Consider the following 16,632-nt stretch of genomic DNA (forward strand, 5'->3'; position numbering starts at 1 on the left):
GGAGGTAATTTTCAGAAGGCATTTAGTATTGTTTTACACAATGTCTTGTCTCACCCACCACTAACAAAACTGCAACTTTCCCAGTTGATTGTTGGATCATTAAAGTCTCCACTGATGATTACAGCATGATAGGGGGAATTATGTACAAGTGAGGTTTTCTGTACAGTCTTCAGTTAAATCAAGAAATAAGTCTGGTGGGCAACAGGAGGATCCAATTGCAATTTTATGCCCACCTCTGATCCTGAGTCTAGCCTAAACAATCTCACATGCCATTTCTATTTGTCTCACTGGATTTGAGTGTTTTGTCTAAAGCAACAAATACACCACCTCCATTTCCCATTACCCTATCCTTTTGATATACACTTAAATTTTCCCCAAAACTCTCACTGCTATCAACTTCAGGTTTCAACCAGCTTTCTGTTCCAAATATGACATGCTTTTCCTTAAAACAATTTTAGTGATTAACTATACAGGCAATCCACGTGAAGATGCAATTTTCTACGAACAAATTGTTCTTTGTGTCTAAGTTGACATGGCTCATTCAAAAGCCCTCATTCTTTCCTGTTGGGAAAAATAAGAAAAGAGAGAGAGAGAGAGAGAGAGAGAGAGAGAGAGAGAGAGAGAGAGAGAGAGAGAGAGAGAGAGAGAGAAAAGAAAAGAAAAAAGAAAAACGCATTTTCCTTTTCCTGAAACTTCATTTGTCTAAAGTATTTGTGTTCAAACGGTTCATCTTCAGTCTTAAATCTTGATTATTTCTAAAATTCAGCACCATTGTTTTGCAGCCCTCATTGTTTAGATTCCATAACACCTACTTCCATTAAAATAACTGTTGGTTTGTTAATTATTCAAACTATGAAATTTCATTTTTGCTAGATTTTACTAAGAACATTTACTAATTCCCTTTTTGTTAGTGTTATTCTCCCACAAAATTATACTACTACTCTAGCAATTTCCTATTTACACAGCTATTAATTAAACAAACTTATGTCACTGTCAAGTGAGTGTTTGTATATTCTAATTTTTCCAATTTTTTTAAATTTTTATTGAACACATAACAAGCATTAAATTTTTATTGAACACATAACAAGCATATATTTTACCATTTTGTGATTCATGTCTTACATGCATCTACAAATAGGTGTGGCACAGAAGGCCTCAGTCAGTCAGTAGCTGGCATTGATCTTGTGAATGACCTATGTTCCAATAAGGCAGCATTTGGGAATCGTAAACAAAGTGACTATGCTGTTTGGTAATTGAAATAATGACTATTATGTCACTTACTGATCTATGTTTAATACTTCAAAGCTGATCATCAAAAAGGTAATTTGTGCACCAGTAACTACGAAGAGATAGAAAAACATGTCATGCTGGGGTGTGTGTTTTCCATATCATCAAACCTGTTAACAGCAGATCGATGATTCAAGACAACAGGTTATAAGTCTATGAAAGTCAAGAACCAGGTAAGTAAGACTTCATGGGACAGGGCCATGGAAGTGTTTGAATGCCACCTTGTGGAAGTTGGTGTGAAGGTAAGGGTGGATGCACTCAGTGGAGCCATCTGGGTGGTCGGAACTTGTGTGAAAGTTGCACCAAATGTGTAAGTCCATACCATCACCTGTGTGTGGTTTGACGTTGAGGACAGTATTTAGATTACTGTGCAGTCTTAGCAGCTCTGGATAGGATGCCTAGGCAGCGGCCAAGGCAGTGTAGTCAAGGAGGGTAATGAGGGTGCCAGAACGGCTGAGGCAGTCGGTGATGATATTCTTGATGCCTGCCACTTGCCATAAGACAGTTGCAAAATGTGCTGATGGAATTGCCTGGGAGAAATCTGTGTGCCTTCCTTTTGACAAAACCTTGTCGTAAGGATGTTGTGGGTGATGAAGGCTATGAAGGGGTGTCCTTCCATCGAGGACAGAAGTGCTTCATAACCTCATACCTGCCGACGGGCTTGCAGCTATACATGGTCCATCTCCACTTTGGCACAGGAATGCAGCATCCAAGAAATCATGATTCATTTATTTGAAAGTCTCTGTCATTTGCACTGTCCATGGACTGGGCCTGTTACCTTTAACGTGATCACCTTGGGGTGCAGCAGTGACTGGTGCTTGTATGCTTGAAGCAGTCTTCATGTGGTGCTGGAAAAAGATTTCCATCCCAAGAAACATGTAGAGAGCTCTTTGAGAGGTTTGGGATGTGGGAACCTGGCAACGGCCCAGAATTCTTTGTCATGTAAGCAGGAGCCTGCAGATGATAAGCTGTATCCAAGGAAATCAATTTACAGAACGTCAAAGACACATTTCTCCAGGTTGATGACAACTCATACCTTTTAGGGGTGGAAAACTACCCCCTGGAGGCATTGGCTGTGTTCTGTGAGGTCACATGAAGAGATGAGGATATCATCCAGGTAGGTGAACCATCCCAAGGCGCTGCGTAGGAGTTTGTCAAGAAGCTGCTGCTAGGTCTAGATGGCATTAGAGAGCCAAAAAGGGTATAAATAAATTTTTGAAAAGGCCAAAGAGGATGATTATTCCTATCTTCTCCACGTCCTCTGTGGCAACTGCAATTTGCATGAATGCTTTTGTCCAGTCTACCTTAATGAAGACGGCCGCGGCAGACAGATCATCATTGTAGCTGTGCAAAAGGGGCACTGAGTAGTGGATAGGGACCATCCTGCAATTGAGACCCCCAAAATTAACCGCATCGGTGTCAAGTTCCATCTTCTTTGGGGTGAGGTATAGGGCAGAGGCTTATGGTTTCGTGACCATGTGCATGGTGTGCAGCAGTTTGCAGTATCACTGCCAAAATTTTTGTGATACCAGCAATGATCACAGGCATCCCAAATGTCCTAGCCACTACTACCTGGTTGGGAGAGGGGAGGGGGTGCAGCTGCAGAAGCATGTGCACTGGCAGTTGTGGGAATTGCAGTAAAGGGGCAGGAGGGTGCGCACACTCCAGGGTGCAGGTAACCTTCCTTACCTCACTGATAATGTGAATTATGAGCTTTGCTATGCCCATTCAGGGTTTGTGGGACATGGAGAGCATGCTTGCCAATACGATGTGTATGAATGGTAGACTGTGTTCAGGGCCATCACAACACTGCATGGCAATGGTGAAGATGTGGGGTTTGAGGGACTGAAAGACCCTGTGCGCCAAGATGGCTCCCATGCCAACATTAATATACTTGTTCATGGCTAATGCTTTGCCAACAGCAGAGAGCAGACACGTGTACTAATTTGCAAGTAGCAGTGAGTAGTATTTCAGGTATGATTGAAGGTTGGGCAAGTGCATGGAGGTGTTGTGAAGACTGCATGTCAGCACATTCCTCCGATGAAAATAGTGCACATGTTGCTGTATTTCTGATGCACCAGGCTGTGCTATCAGCTGGTCTTTCAGGGCACTGAATCTGCCAGACTGGTGGGCTTGTGATGATGTCATGTGCCTCTGCAGCAACTGATGGCTCGAGCTGCAGACTGTTAGTGCAAATTGCCTGGAGTAGCTGGTAACTGAGGAGCCTGCTTCTGCAGAAGCAAACCACAACCAGGGGTTGCGGCACATAAAAGGCAGGTGGTCGCACGGGCTAACTGGGGCTATGAGAGGGCATATGATCGGGGGTGTAGTCAGTTCCTGTGAGCTGTATGCAGGGACTGATGAAAGATTGAAAACCAGCCAAATGTGCTTGCAGATTTGGGAGGGGGCCTGGGACAGTTTGGTTACCATCCAGGGCTAAACTGTAAGGTAGCAGTAAGCTGGGATCAGATTCGCCCTGTGACACAACACTTCCCTTGCTGTGTCAGCAATGGAATGGTGCAGTAGTGTATTATGCTATGCATGTGGCCTAATGTGGCAAGTGCTAGCTGGGTGTTGGGGGAATGTGACACTGGTAGTTTCTCGGTGTGCAAGCATGCAGCATGGTGCAGTGAGTGCTAGTTGGGCTGTGGGAAAGCATGATGTCAGCAGTCACTTCGTGTGGCTGACTACGACATGGAGTGTGGCCTGTTGAAGATGGGTTTGGCCAGATTCACTTGCTGTACAGTGTTGGTAGGCTGTGCTGGAGTTTGGGGGGGGGGGGGGACTGGAGGGGAAGTGGGAGGGGAAGAAGAGAGAGGTAGAAAAGGGGAAAAGACTAGTAGGAGCATTGGTGGTATGGAAGGCATGAGTAGTGTTGGAATGGGAGCAGGAAAGGGGATAGACAGGTTCAAGAAAGGAACTAATGAAGGTTGAGGCCAGGGGTGTTATGGGAACAAAGGATATGTTTCACAAAGAATTCCTACCAGCATAATTCAGAAAAGCTGTTGCTGGTAGGAAGAATCCAGATGATGCACGTTGTGAAGCAGTCATTTAAGTAATACACTTTGTATAGGACGGCATGTGCAGCAACTAAGTGATCCAGCTGTTTCTTGGCCACAGTATGGTGATGGCCATTCATGCAGACAGACATCTTGTTAACTGTCATGTCCTTGTAGAAAGTGACACAGTTATTGCAGCTTATAAGGGGACTACGAACTTACCCTCATAGTTTGATTGATATTGATAGTGTGTTTACAATTAGTATCATCCTGATTTCATGCAGTGCTCCGTAGCTTACACGTTATACTGATTTGACTGAACGTTCTTGCATATTCGGCTTTCATTTCCAATCTCTTAAGAAAGAACTTTTTTTCCTTTTTTCAGGATAGAAATTATGAAAATAATGAAAGAATAATTAAATACTAATAATGCCCACACTCACAATAAACCTGTTGTTACAATTACATATGAAAGAAAACAAAACAATGATCTCATGTTTATGGAACAAAGCACTAACTTGATCATCTGTGGACACCTTTACTAATAGTTACCACAAAAAGAATACATGCGTGGCTATAGTTTTCAAATTTGATTTGCTTAAAGTCGTTGAGACTTATATCTTCTTGTTTGTATACGTTGAAGTCTGAGTCATGCCCTGCACACCCTGTCAATTTCAATAAAGTCGGTGGGGAGATGTATGTATAGTGCTCTCATTAGTTTTTAGATTCCATAGGAGCTTTCACAGATAGCCTATCCTTTGATGAGGTGGAAGATGCCTGTGACAGGACTGGTGTAAGGGGTAGTCGGAGGATATATGGGACAGATTTTGCATCTACATCTATTGCAGTGATAAGAGCCATGAGGCAATGAATTGGGAACAGGGATGGAATAAGTATGGACAAAAATAATTCTTATGTTCAGTGGAAGGCGGAATACCACTGTGCGAGGGGTGGGGAAGATATTCCTCATTTCAGGGCACAAGAGGTAGTTGAAACCCTGGTGGAGAATGTGATTCAGTTGCTCGAGTCCTGAGCAGTACTTAGTCATGGGCGGAGTGCTCCTTTGTGGCTGGGCCATGGGCGTGCTGACAGGTGGTAGATGACTAAAGGGATGAGGCTTTGGAGATTGGCTTCTACACAAAGTTGAGGGGGTAATTCTGGACAAAGTTGGGAGGGTAATTTTGGTGAAACGTGTGTGAAATGTGTTTTATTCATCTCATAACATGCAGAATTTCAGAACATAAGTCTGATGTATAGGAGACATGTCAGGGTTATAGTTTACTTATTTAGAATTTCTGTCAAATTTTATATATTTCTTGTTGAAGAATGCACTTATGAAAAATTTGTCAAACTTACGTTATTACTTCCCCCCCCCCCCCCCCCCATGAACCATGGACCTTGCTGTTGGTGGGGCGGGTTGTGCACCTCAGCGATACAGATAGCCATACCGTAAGTGCAACCACAACGGAGGGGTATCTGTTGAGAGGCCAGACAAACGTGTGGTTCCTGAAGAGGGGCAGCAGCCTTTTCAGTAGTTGCAATGGCAACAGTCTGGATGATTGACTGGTCTGCCCTTGTAACAATAACAAAAACGGCCTGGCTGTGCTGGTACTGCAAACGGCTGAAAGCAAGGGGAAACTACGGCCGTAATTTTTTCCGAGGGCATGCAGCTTTACTGTATGATTAAATGATGATGACATCCTCTTGGGTAAAATTTTCCGGAGGTAAAATAGTCCCCCATTCGGATCTCTGGGCGGGGACTACTCAAGAGGATGTCATTATCAGGAGAAAGAAAACTGGCATTCTACAGATCAGAGCATGGAATGTCAGATCCCATAATCGGGCAGGTAGGTTAGAAAATTTAAAAATGGAAATGGATAGGTTAAAGTTAGATATAGGGGGAATTAGTGAAGTTCGATGGCAGGAGGAACAAGGCTTGTGGTCAGGTGACTACAGGGTTATAAACACAAAATCAAATAGAGGTAATGCAGGAGTAGGTTAAATAATGAATAAAAAAAACAGGAATGCGGGTAAGCTACTACAAACAGCATAGTGAACGCATTATTGTGGCCGAGATACATACGAAGCCCACACCTACTACAGTAGTACAAGTTTATATGCCAACTAACTCTGCAGATGACGAAGGAATTGAAGAAATGTATGATGAAATAAAAGAAATTATTCAGATAGTGAAGGGAGACGAAAATTTAATAGTCATGGGTGACTGGAATTCAGTAGTGGGAAAAGGGAGAGAAGGAAACGTAGTAGGTGAATATGGATTGGGGCTAAGAAATGAAAGAGGAAGCCGCCTGGTAGAATTTTGCACAGTTGTTGTTGTTGTGGTCTTCAGTCCTGAGACTGGTTTGATGCAGCTCTCCATGCTAATCTATCCTGTGCAAGCCTCTTCATCTCCCAGTACCTACTGCAAGCTACATCTTTCTGAATCTGCTTAGTGTATTCATCTCTTGGTCTCCCTCTATGATTTTTACCCTTCACTCTGCCCTCCAATACTAAATTGGTGATCCCTTGATGTCTCAGAACATGTCCTACCAACCGATCCCTTCTCCTGGGCAAGTTGTGCCACAAACTTCTCTTCTCCCCAATCCTATTCAATACTTTTCTCATTAGTAATGCGATCTACCCATCTAATCTTCAGCATACTTCTGTAGCACCACATTTCAAAAACTTCTATTCTCTTCTTGTCCAAACTATTTATCGTCCATGTTTCACTTCCATACATGGCTACACTCCATACAAATACTTTCAGAAAAGACTTCCTGACACTTAACTCTGTACTCGATGTTAACTAATTTCTCTTCTTCAGAAACGCTTTCCTTGCCATTGCCAGTCTACATTTTATATCCTCTCTACTTCGACCATCATCAGTTATTTTGCTCCCCAAATAGCAAAACTCCTTTACTACTTTAAGTGTCTCATTTCCTAATCTAATTCCCTCAGCATCACCCGACTTAATTCGATTACATTCCATTATCCTCGTTTTGCTTTTGTTGATGTTCATCTTATACCCTCCTTTCAAGACACTGTTCATTCCGTTCAACTGCTCTTCCAAGTGTTTTGCTGCTGTCTCTGACAGAATTACAATGTCATCGGCTAACCTCAAAGTTTTTATTTCTTCTCCATGGATTTTAATACCTACTTCGAATTTTTCTTTTGTTTCCTTTACTGCCTGCTCAATATACAGATTGAATAACATCGGGGAGAGACTACAAACCTGTCTCACTCCCTTCCCAACCACTGCTTCCCTTTCATGCCCCTCGATTCTTATAACTGCCATTTGGTTTCTGAACAAATTGTAAATAACCTTTCGCTCCCTGTATTTTACCCCTGCCACCTTCAGAATTTGGAAGAGAGTATTTCAATCTACATTGTCAAAAGCTTTCTCTAAGTCTACAAATGCTAGAAACGTAGGTTTGCCTTTCCTTAATCTTTCTTTTAAGATGAGTCGTAAGGTCAGTATTGCCTCGCGTGTTCCAGTATTTCTACAGAATCCAAACTGATCTTCCCCGAGGTCGGCTTCTATTAGTTTTTCCATTCGTCTGTAAAGAATTCGTGTTAGAATTTTGCAGCTATGGCTTATTAAACTGATAGTTCGGTAATTTTCACATCTGTCAACGCCTGCTTTCTTTGGGATTGGAATTATTATATTCTTCTTGAAGTCTGAGGGTATTTTGCCTGTTTCATACATATTGCTCACCAGATGGTAGAGTTTTGTCAGGACTGGCTCCCCCAAGGCCGTCAGTAGTTCCAATGGAATGTTGTCTACTCCGCGGGCCTTGTTTCGACTCAGCTCTTTCAGTGCTCTGTCAAACACTTCACGCAGTATTGTATCTCCCATTTCATCTTCATCTACATCCTCTTCCATTTCCATAATATTGTCCTCAAGTACATCGCCATTGTATAGACCCTCTATATATTCCTTCCACCTTTCTGCTTTCCCTTCTTTGCTTAGAAATGGGTTTCCATCTGAGCTCTTGATGTTCATACAAGTGGTTCTCTTGTCTCCAAAGGTCTCTTTAATTTTCCTGTAGGCAGTATCTATCATACCCCTAGTGAGATAAGCCTCTACATCCTTACATTTGTCCTCTAGCCATCCCTGCTTAGCCATTTTGCACTTCCTGTCGATCTCATTTTTGAGACGTTTGTATTCCTTTTTGCCTGCTTCATTTATTGCATTTTTATAGTTTCTCCGTTCATCAATTAAATTCAATATTTCTTCTGTTACCCAAGGATTTCTACTAGCCCTCGTCTTTTTACCTACTTGATCCTCTGCTGCCTTTACTACTTCATCCCTCAGAGCTACCCATTCTTCTTCTACTGTATTTATTTCCCCCGTTCCTGACAATTGTTCTCTTATGCTCTCCCTGAAACTCTGTACAACCTCTGGTTCTTTCAGCTTATCCAGGTCCCATTTCCTTAAATTTCCAACTTTTTGCAGTTTCTTCAGTTTTAATCTACAGGTCATAACCAATAGATTGTGGTCAGAGTCCACATCTGCCCCTGGAAATGTCTTACAATTTAAAACCTGGTTCCTAAATCTCTGTCTTACCATTAAATAATCTACCTGATACCTTCTACTATCTCCAGGTTTCTTCCTTGCATACAACCTTCTTTTATGATTCTTGAACCAAGTGTTAGTTATGATTAAGTTTTGCTGTGTGCAAAATTCTACCAGACGGCTTCCTTTTTCATTTCTTACCCCCAATCCATATTCACCTACTATGTTTTCTTCTCTCCCTTTTCCTATTCTGGAATTCCAGTCACCCGTTGTTGTTGTTGTTGTTGTCTTCAGTCCTGAGACTGGTTTGATGCAGCTCTCCATGCTACTCTATCCTGTGCAAGCTTCTTCATCTCTCAGTACCTACTGCAACCTACATCCTTCTGAATCTGCCTAGTGTATTCATCTCTTGGTCTCCCTCTACGATTTTTACCCTCCACGCTGGCCTCCAATGCTAAATTTGTGATCCCTTGATGCCTCAGATCATGTCCTACCAACTGATCCCTTCTTCTAGTCAAGTCGTGCCACAAACTTCTCTTCTCCCCAATCCTATTCAATACCTCCTCATTAGTTACGTGATGTACCCATCTAATCTTCAGCATTATTCTGTAGCACCACATTTCGAAAGCTTCTATTCTCTTCTTGTCCAAACTTGTTATTGTCCATGTTTCACTTCCATACATGGCTACACTAAAAACAAATACTTTCAGAAGCGACTTCCTGATACATAAATCTATATTCAATGTTAACAAATTTCTCTTCTTCTGAAACGCTTTCCTTGCCATTGCCAGTGTACATTTTATATCCTCTCTACTTTTACCATCATCAGTTATTTTACTTCCTAAATAGCAAAACTCCTTTACTACTTTAAGTGTCTCATTTCCTAATCTAGGTGTGGGCTTCGTATCTATCTCGGCCACAATAATGCGTTCACTATGCTGTTTGTAGTAGCTGACCCGCATTCCTATTTTCCTATTCATTATTAAACCTACTCCTGCATTACCCCTATTTGATTTTGTCGTTATAACCCTGTAGTCACATGACCAAAGGTCTTGTTTCTCCTGCCACCGAACCTCACTAATTCCCACTATATCTAACTTTAACCTGTCCATTTCCCTTTTTAAATTTTCTAACCTACCTGCCCGATTAAGGGATCTGACATTCCAAGCTCCGATCCGTATAATGCCAGTTTTCTTTCTCCTGATAACGACATCCTCTTGAGTAGTCCCCGCCCGGAGATCTGAATGGAGGGACTATTTTACCTTCGGAATATTTTACCCAAGAGGACGCCATCATCATTTAATCATACAGTAAAGCTACATGCTCTCGGGAAAAATTACAGCCGTGGTTTCCCCTTGCTTTCAGCCGTTCACAGTACCAGCACAGCAAGGCCGTTTCGGTTATTGTTACAAGGCCAGATCAGTCAATCATCCAGACTGTTGCCCTTGCAACTACTGAAAAGGCTGCTGCCCCTCTTCAGGAACCACACGTTTGTCTGGCCTCTCAACAGATACCCCTCCGTTGTGGTTGTACCTACGGTAGGGCTATCTGTATTGGTGAGGCACGCAAGCCTCCCCACCAATGGCAAGGTCCATGGTTCATGGGGGGATTTTGCACAGAGCACAACTTAATCATAGCTAACACTTGGTTCAAGAATCATAAAAGAAGGCTGTATACATGGAAGAAGCATGGCATCACTCGGTTGCTACTGTCAGCAATGTCTCCTGCTGTGACTGTGATTAATGTGTGGCAATGCAGCTGATGATACCATGGAGGTGGTCGTGACCTTCCTCCAGTGAGCAGGTGGCTCTCTGCTCTGGCGGCAGCTGCTCCTATGACTCAGGGTAGGCTGCTCCATCCCATGGTTGAACAGCAGACTCCATACTACATTCTAGGATGTTGCTCTGAGTGTCACAGGCTTTTGGTGTAGGGTGATATTTTAGTACAGAAATGGCTGAGTGTTTATATGCTCCAGGCTATGTTCATTTAGTGCTTTAGGCACATGCTCTGAACACTTCCATATGCCAAGTGAAGTGAGGCTTCTGTCCTTCCACTAGCATATTGTGCACTGGCTGTTGCTATACCAAGCTCAGCTGGCTCTGCTTCATAACATTTGTCAAGCACGCAAGACACATGATACGTTACACTTGTAAAGAACAATGTACTTAGCCTGATGGTATAGTACCAATGCTAGGCTAGCAAATACAAAGACCAAGAAACCAGGGAACAAAAGAACAGCATGAGTATGCAGACAACCCATGCCGCAAAGTAAAAGAACAGCATGTGTATGTTGTTGACCCATGCCGCAAAGTTGTTTTCAGTAGACTGCAAGGGCAGGAATGATTTTATAAATGTAAGATACATGTGGGGAGCATGGAAACAACAGGTTTCCTGGTCACTCAGGTCAGTGAACTAAAGAAATCAGCACTGAAGGATATGGTGGGGAGTAACACTGATGAAAAAATAACACTTAAAGGCATCACTAAAGAAGTAATAGAGACACATGAAGCCATGATGTTAACTCTGAGGATATGTTATGATGATTGTGTGTGTGAGTGTGTGTGTGTGAAACACAAGTTTCAAATAGCAATCACAGATTAAGCAATGAAGATGCTATCAGTCAGGGGCAGCCCAGTAGGGGTTAAAGACAAAACTCGAACCCAAATGGCGTACTGAGAGAGAGCCATGCAGAGATGAGCAGTGTTCCATGGAACTGACATTAGGCAGCCAAGAGAAATGGTTTACAATGGCAAGTGTGACACCAGAGGTATCAGTACGAATCCAGGCAGAATCTGACATAGAGAACAGAGACCTCCACAAAGTTGATTCAGAAGAAATGAGAAATTATACAGCATCTTATGTAAATAAAGAAGCAAGGGACAAAGATTTTGAGCAACAAACAGAAAGGAAAGAGAGCCTCTGTGAAGTTATACTAACAGGCTAACAAGAAGAAAAGATTTTAAAGATCGAAGTGCAGAACACAGACCTGATCAAAGGAACAGTGGAGAAGCAGCAACCTTGGTGGCCATGCAGGGAGGCACTTTTGTCGCCAGTATTCTGAATACCACAGAACAAGAAGCCTATTGCATGAATAGAACCAGTACCTGACAAGGGAGATGGCAAGGAATGCCACAAATGTAGTGTAGTTTCAGTGAACCAAGGGCAAGTTCACAAATTGGCACATTAAAGGATATGGTGTGAGTGGATCATAAACAAAGAAGAAAGGACTTCAGTTAATGAACGGGGTGTTGAATATCATGATGCATTTCACCTCAGAGACAGGTTAACATGCACTGAGATGGTTAAACATGAAATTGAAAGTTGAAACCAGAGGCACAAGGTACAGTGATAAATATCTGACCATATTGACAACCAGAGGCACAAATGGAAGCCCTCTGAAATGAGACAGGTGTGATGTTAAAGGAGGATATCATTATGTTGCGCACAGGTTGGTGGAATTTTCCATTACTGACGATTCCAATGAAGGTGGACGCCTTGGGGGAGCAAAAGTGGAGAATATTTGAGGGCTGCTGGAGATTAAATCACATCTTCATTAGCTCTTCCAATACTCCTGTGATGACCTCAACATACAGTTTTCTCTAGCGTCTCCACCATAGAAATGGAGGATGGGGTGCCTGCTTCTCTGCTCCAGTACAACTTGGGTATATAGTGTCTATTTTCTTGACATGTTTCTCCATAGTGCAATTCATTGCATGTTGGCCTCTGCTCTTGCACTTAAAACAGTAATCTATCGGGTGACTGAATTCACTGAACTTTCCTTAACAGGAGGTTATGGAGGCTGTTTCTGTTTCTGCCAGATCTACTGCTTGTGTTAATGTTAAATCCCCTCCTCTTGCTCTCATGACTGTTTTAATCTCCACATCCTTTATTCTCTACATGAACACAGGTCACACGAGCTTCCTCCTAGAGCACAGCTACCCAGAACATCTGATGCCCTCATTGCTTCTTCAACAGCTTTTTGAAATTGTTGTTGAAATATGTCAATGCAACTCACACATTTGGCCATATTTTTGGCCCTTCTCTGTTTGCTAGAGAATAATAAACACACACAGTAATCCAAAGTCCATTTCGACTCAAATTTCTCCAGTAAATTTCCCTTCACATCTGTCCAAGTTGCTGTCAAATAATATACAAGTTGTTTACTTGAAGCTGCTCTCCAAACCCTAGTTTTGACAGGTTTTAATAGTGTACCACTACTGTGGCTTGGCGTTAGTTTGAATGCTATGTGATATTTGTCCATAAATTCACTAAATTCATCTTTATTTCCATCAAAAGCTCTCAGAATCAACTTAAATGTATCAGGCAAGACTATTAACTGGGTGGAGATCTCAATACATTGCAGATTCAAATTAGGTGGTGTTTTCATCCTTTCTTGCAGTTACAGTCCTGGTGCAGTTACCAATTTTTCGAACCACTCATAATGTTCCTTGGTCAGTTGGAGGTGCTGTGTTGACATCTTGTGTAACTGTAAGGTTGCCATTTGGTGCAGTCATCATACACATGCCACTGATTTAAGTGTTGGTGTCCCTGACGTCAGTTGTAGCCATTTGCTACAAAGGCATTCTGTACTGTTAACTGCTACAGGCTGCTGGCTGCCATCCCATAGTTCTTTGACATGGGTGCTGACTCCTTCTTCTTGCCTTGCTCCTGCTATACACAAAAAAAGTGTATGACTGGAAGTTATGGGCACTCAATGAAAACAAAAAAGGACTGCTTTGCCTGAACACTGTACCTGACAAGTCTTGAAAGCACAAGCCAGTTCATCATAAGATGGCATTTGCTAGTTCTCCTAAGAGAAAATCCTATCTTCTGTACTCCAAAGCACCTTCTGCTTAGTAAAGGTACTCGTCCAGGAATCGAAGACAGTATCCAATTTGACTCAGTTTTATATGTTGTAACCTGAAATGAGTTATGACATACTTACTCTAGGAATTTATCCTCAGATAAGGGTGATGTGGGATTTTTGGTCATCAGTTTCTTGGTATATGAGCAGCTCTGTACGTGAGTGAAATGAAAACAGTGGCAAGCTGAGGTTTCTTAGGTCTCTGTTACTGAAGACAATACAGAAAGATTGGATATCAGGCTATAATGATAATGAAATGAGACTCTGGGTTGGCTTTCTGGTCTGCTTTTTACTGCTTCTCCACAGGTTATTAACGAATATACAGTAGAGCACAGACAATAGTTTATAACTCCAGTAAGCATAAAGTGTAGATGGGGCTTACAACCATTTATGAGAACAAATGGTCACCTTGGTCTATAATTTTATTAAGATTTCGGTATTCACAGTGATGTAGGGTATTACAGGCCACGAACCACAGAAGTGCCAGATTTTATTGCTTTAATCGAATGCTTTGGTTCAAGTATTTGTCACAGTGAAAGTAACATACAACAAAGGTAGATGTAGGGAAATGTGTGATGGAAACCAATAACCCTAATTCACAGGTATGTTCAGACAAGCTCTTGCAAGTCCTTCTTAGTGCAGAAAGTTAATTGACTTGATGCTCACTTACATAGTATCTGCTGTAGCCTTATTCATAGAAGGCTACTGTTATTCACTGGAACTCTTGAACTCTGTCAAATTTTGCCTTGCTTAGCATTTGAGGGCCACTAATACGGTGTTTGGTGCTGTCTGCTTATAGATAATACATGACTGACCAGTTTTACCTCCAATTCGCAGTCAGTGAGTGTGAAATCAGGAGTTTCTCAGTGCATGTGGTGCCTTAATGGATTCACGAAAGTAGCTTGCACAGTAACTCTCTTACTAAGTTACAAGGATTACAACTAATATTCATACTTACTTTCTTTTATGTGAATAGGTCATTTGAGGACCACATTCCAATTTCAATTCCTAATTTTTTGTTCTTTTCTTTTCTTCCAGTATGCTTTCATCTGTTCACTATGTTCAGACTATTTTGAACCAGTACATTTAGCTTCCCTGCCTTGGAATCCTTCAATTTTCAATACTTTTTTCGTGAACGGCTTCTCTGTTGTTTATATCTTCTGTTTTTATATTGTTCCTTTCTAAGTCCTTTTTTACCTTGTTGACCTAACTTGTTGTGGACCTCTTACCCCACAAATATATGAAAATCTTATTAGTTAATCTACCGTCTTGTTTTTGAAATAAATGTCACAAAGCATTAATCTTTTTTTTTTCTTATTACATTTGAAATATTTCCATACCTTGGTACATTTCAACATTACTTAGTAGTGTCTAACCCTCTGCTTTGTTTTGTGGTCCTAATAATTTCCTTATAATTTGCCTTTCTAGTACTTCTAATTTATCTAAATTATAGTTTAGTCAGGAATCCAGTTGCATATAGGCGTGAAGTCTTCACTACTATGTTGTGTGATGTCCGGAATTAAAAAAAAAAAAAAGAAAGGGTGGGTGGTAATTTTTTGTTTTTTTGTTTTGTTGAAAGGAAAGAAAGAAAAAAGGGTGAATAAAGGTGAAGGGAAGTGGTTCTATTTTTACTGGAATGAACTTATTGATGGACATCACAAAAATTTATTTTACCTATATTTTTTTTTTACTCATCGAAGAAGACAACACAACACATATAAAAGAAATCATCACACTAATATTATCCACAGAATGATCGTTTCACAAGACACTTTCTAGCTCGACTGACTCTTAAGACTGAACAAGACTCGACTGACTCTACTCTCTCTCTGGACCACAGCCTCTTCACGACCCTCTGGACCAGAGATTTCAACTGTGATTAGCCGGCCGATTATTTAATTAATCGTACAGCCGCTGGGCGCGCGCTTGGCGCGTCATTTAAATGGGGTTAAACGCACACCGCGAGAGGCGTGGGCTAGCGGTGTCTTACAGGTATCGCCACAGTTGTAATGCCTTATTTTTTGCATTTGTGGATAGGCACTTGTTATTGTAGAGGTCTTTGGTGATATCATATGCTCTTCCCATTTTATGCAACCTTTCCTCTATTGCAGATTTTTCCAAAGCATTTTCTTGGATTATCTTCCCTAGATATTTGAATTTTTTTACTCTCTCTATTTGGCCAATATATGTTTTCAGGAATTTTGGAGTATCCTTAATGTTTGTTACAATTTTTTTCTGCAGAAATTCTTAAGCCAGTTCTGCTGCCTATTTCTTCCAGGAGATTTATTTGTGTTATAGCAAGCAGATGCCACATTTTCAGAAAGTATAGCAAAATCATGTGCTAATGCAAGACAGTTGATATTGATCTTTTTGCTTCCTCTTCCTAACCTTATAGGCAAGGTGTTGATTTCAATCAGTTTTTTGTTCCAAATTCCCACAGTTTTCTCCAACACACTATTAAAACGAATTGGGATAGACCGTTACCTTTTATTCTGAAAGGCTGTGAAATTACTTGAATAAATTTTATTTTACAGACTGTATCTCTAAGCGTTCATGGATAAGGTTTACCAATTTAGACATTATGCCAAATTCTCGAATTATTTTAGCTATAGTTTCTGTATCAGCAGAATGAACAGTCTTTTTGAAATCCGCAACCATAACTACAATGTCCTTTGAATTAAATAATCTATGGCAAATTACTGACTTAAGGTTAAATATTTGTCCTGAGCATGATCTTCCTTTCCTAAAACCACCTTGATATTCCCCAAAATGACTGTCTAGCATTGTTTCTATTCTGCTTAACAAAATCTTGGAAAATACTTTATATGATACTGGCAGTAAAGAGATTTCTCTGTAGTTGTTTACATCCTGTCTGTTACCTTTTTTGTGGAGTGGATGTATCAAGGCAACTTTCCATTCCTACGGGATTTTCTCTGTTTCCCAGATATCTTCAAATAGTAAATTTA

At 41.2% G+C, this 16,632-nt stretch overlaps 1 protein-coding gene across 1 annotated transcript in view; it reads right to left on the reverse strand.

Annotated features, from left to right (window-relative positions):
• Nucleotides 1–16,632, reverse strand: part of LOC126334788 (DNA polymerase nu-like) — a 451,725-nt gene that overhangs the window by 82,133 nt on the left and 352,960 nt on the right. The window lies entirely within an intron of this gene.

This window comes from Schistocerca gregaria, chromosome 2, assembly GCF_023897955.1.
Source record: "Schistocerca gregaria isolate iqSchGreg1 chromosome 2, iqSchGreg1.2, whole genome shotgun sequence".
Lineage (NCBI taxonomy): Eukaryota > Metazoa > Arthropoda > Insecta > Orthoptera > Acrididae > Schistocerca > Schistocerca gregaria.